Here is a 3,590-nt window from a genome sequence, read left to right on the forward strand (position 1 = left end):
GGGAGGGAGGACGCAGGAGGGAGGGAGGGAGAGAGTTAGGGGGAGGGGGAGGGGCACAGAGAAAACTAGATAGAGGGTGATGGAGGACAGTCTGACTCTGGGCGAGGGGTATGCAACATAATTTAATGACAAGATAACCTAGACATGTTTTCTTTGAATATATGTACCCTGAATTATTAATGTCATCCCATTAACATTAATAAAAATTTATAAAAAAAAATGACCATATTACCCAAAATGATATACAAATTTAATTTCCAATGTCATTTTTAAAGAAAATGTAATAAAAAAATCATCAGGTTTATATGGAACCATAAAAACCCTGAATAGCCAAAATAATCCTAAGGAAAAAAAAATGAAACTGGGTCATTACAATACCTGACTTTACAAGTAATATTATAGAACCACGGCAATCAAAACAGCATGGTATTTGCAGAAAAATAGATACTCAGACCAATGGAACAGAATTGAAAGCTCAGAAATAAAACCGCATATATATGGTCAAATCATCTTTGATAAAGGAGCCAAAAACACACAATGGAGTACAAAATTAATTCAAAATGGATCAAAGACCAAAATATTAAATCTGAAACAATGAATTACATAGAAGCAAACATAGGTACTAAACTCATGGACCTTGGCCATAGAGAACATTTTATGAATTTGACTCCAAAGGCAAGGGAAGTAAAGGCAAAGATAAATGAATGGGACTATATTAAACTAAGGCTTTTGAACAGCAAAGAAAACTGACAACAAAACAAACAGACAGCCAACTAAATGGGAGATGATATTTTTGAACAACAGCTCAAATAAAGGGCTAGTATCCAAAATATATAAAGAACTCATAAAACTCAACAACAAACAACAAAACACTCAAATAAAAAAAAATGTGAAGAGGACATGAACAGTCACTTCTCCCAAGAAGAAATACAAATGGCCTTCAGATATATGAAAAGATGCTCATCTTCACTAGTTATTAGAGAAATGCAAATCAAAACTACAATGAGATACCACCTCACACCTCTTAGATTAGCTATTATCAATAAGACAGGTAATTACAAGTACTGGAGAGGCTGTGAAGAAAAAGAAACACTCATTCACTGTTTATGGGAATGTAAAGTAGTACAACCACTATGAAAGAAAATATGGTGGTTCCTCAAGAAACTAAGAATAGAACTACCATATGACCCAGCAATCCCTTTACTGGGTATATATCCCCAAATCTCAAATCATTGGTACATAAAGACACATGCAGGCTCATGTTAATCGCCACAATTTTCACGGTGGCCAAGACATGGAAACAATCAAAAAGCCCTTCAATAGCAGATTGGATAAAGAAGATGTGGTGCATATATACTATAGAATACTACTCAGTCCTAAGAAATGATGACATTGGATCATTTACAACAACGTGGATGGACCTTGATAACATTATACTGAGTGAAGTAAGTAAATCAGAAAAAGCTAAGAATGGAATGATTCTATACATAGATGGGACACAAAATCGAGACTCATGGACATAGATAAGAGTGCAGTGGTTACCAGGGGGAGGTGAAAGGAGGAGAGGCAGGGGGTAGTGGGAAGGGATGGGCATAGAGAAAACCAAATGAGGGGTGACGGAGGATGATTTGACTTTGGGTGATGGGTATACAACATAATTGAATGTCAAAATAACCTGGAGATGTTTTGTCTAAATCTATGTGCTCTAGTTGGCCAATGTCACCCTGTTAAAATTAATTGTCTAAATAAAACTATAAAAAAGACTTAAATGAGATAGTACATGAATATTAATATCAAGTGCCTAGCACATGTAAGTAAACAATAAATTTCAGTTGTTGCTTTTATAAAAAGTGTTTTGTAGCTTCTAAGAGTAGCCAGTTTGTGTCATAGATAGTCACCAAGTAAAATATCTGCTTAGAATTGCCTAGAAAATAAAAGGAGACTTGAAAACAAACATATATACAAAGGAAAGAACCCAAATGACCTGACATAACTCATTTCTCATCTGAGTGGATTTGACAGGGCACTACTCAAAATCCCTGTTTCTGTGATTTTTACCACAGTTGGTAGAAGTTCCACAGGCATTCAGACTGGATGTAGCCATAATACACGTGGATGTCGTACAGTGTTGGCAATGACTGTGGCTGTAGGTGACACTTGACCTTTTTATCCAGCTACCTAAAAATTTAGAACCAAGTAGAGTAATCACAAATGAAATTACAACCTTTGCTTCCATGTTCTACTAACCCCCCATTTTCTGAGTGTTTGAGGACAAGGCAGGAAAGTGGTAATTAAAATTTTATGCAACAGGAAATATTTTATAGGGAGAAACTTCATCCTGTTACATCAAAATCAGAATAATGATGGTATAATTTATCAGATTCACTTACTATCATGTGTATGGTTTATATATTCTACTTTATACCTTATAAAAATATTTCAAATAAATCCTTAACCTTCTGAGTAGTCTCATTCATCTTACATTTCAATTTTTCATAAAAGAGAAAAATTTATCATTAGACCAGCTGATGAAGAAGGAAGTAGAAGAGCTTTTTAAGCTTGGCAGTGGCAGATATCCATGGGGATAGAAAAACAATGGGCATTAAATTCTAGGCCAGAGCTCCATAAAATATAAACATCTTCCTGAAAAAGAAAAGGTTTTTAATAAGCCACCAACAAGGCCATGCTTTATTTCACTCTATTTTCTGTGGACTATCATGAAAACTATCTTCAAAATCAAGTTTCTTTGTATTACTGACATTCACCAGGACTTATACTTTCTCTGCAGGGCACTTCAATAGAATCAATAAATTGAATTCCCCGCATTAAGGGCAATCCAAAATCAGATCTCAGAAAGACTATATTCCTATATAGTTCTAAGTCAGAAATTCAGCAGAAAGTAGCTTTTTGTTTTGTTTTAATGTTTTTTTCCTAGTATACAATAGGTCTTTTTGTATTTACACTTGAATTATAGCAGCCCTCTGTTATTTTGGCCACTAGGTTTTTAATGATGACCTTTTATTCTGAATCCAATAATTTCTTCCTTTCTTTATGCATTCACACATTTAATACATATTTGAGGATAAGATTATGATAGGAAGTATGCTGTATGCTGGATGGGTGCAGAAAAGACCCTATCCTTCAGCAGTTTTCAATTAGCAACAATTACACCTTGGATAAACCTCATTGGCTACAATATTGCCACTGTGCAAAGCTTCAGCAATTGTTTAAAAAGTAAATTTTGTAAAATTAGAAAGTATTGTTGTGACTTCATCTTCCATTGACCTGCTCATTCTCATTGTTGAAGTCATTGAGTGGCTCTGTGGCCTGGGAGTCTGAAGTCATGCTCCAAATGTCAGCTCTGACATAGCTGTTCCCTAGGAACTTAGATAAACCAGTGAACCTATCTAGACTTCACCCCCATCTCTCAAATAAGTAGATAGGATGAGATAGTACCTAAATTTTCTTATACTCTGAAATGTCTAATCAGTTTGCATTCCTGGGGCAAATCTCTAATCTTATAAGACTTGTTCAAGCCCTCCCAACCAGGGAATAAAAAGGAGAGATTGCAATCTAATCCTCCTGACTTT

General features: G+C 35.1%; 1 pseudogene; it reads right to left on the reverse strand.

Moving 5' to 3' along the window:
* Window positions 1–3,140: 3,140 nt before the first annotated feature.
* On the reverse strand, window positions 3,141–3,216 carry LOC136382645 (U4 spliceosomal RNA; annotated as a pseudogene).
* Between the last annotated feature and the right edge of the window lie 374 nt (window positions 3,217–3,590).

The sequence above is a fragment of the Saccopteryx leptura genome, chromosome 10, assembly GCF_036850995.1.
Source record: "Saccopteryx leptura isolate mSacLep1 chromosome 10, mSacLep1_pri_phased_curated, whole genome shotgun sequence".
In the NCBI taxonomy this organism is placed as follows: Eukaryota; Metazoa; Chordata; class Mammalia; order Chiroptera; family Emballonuridae; genus Saccopteryx; species Saccopteryx leptura.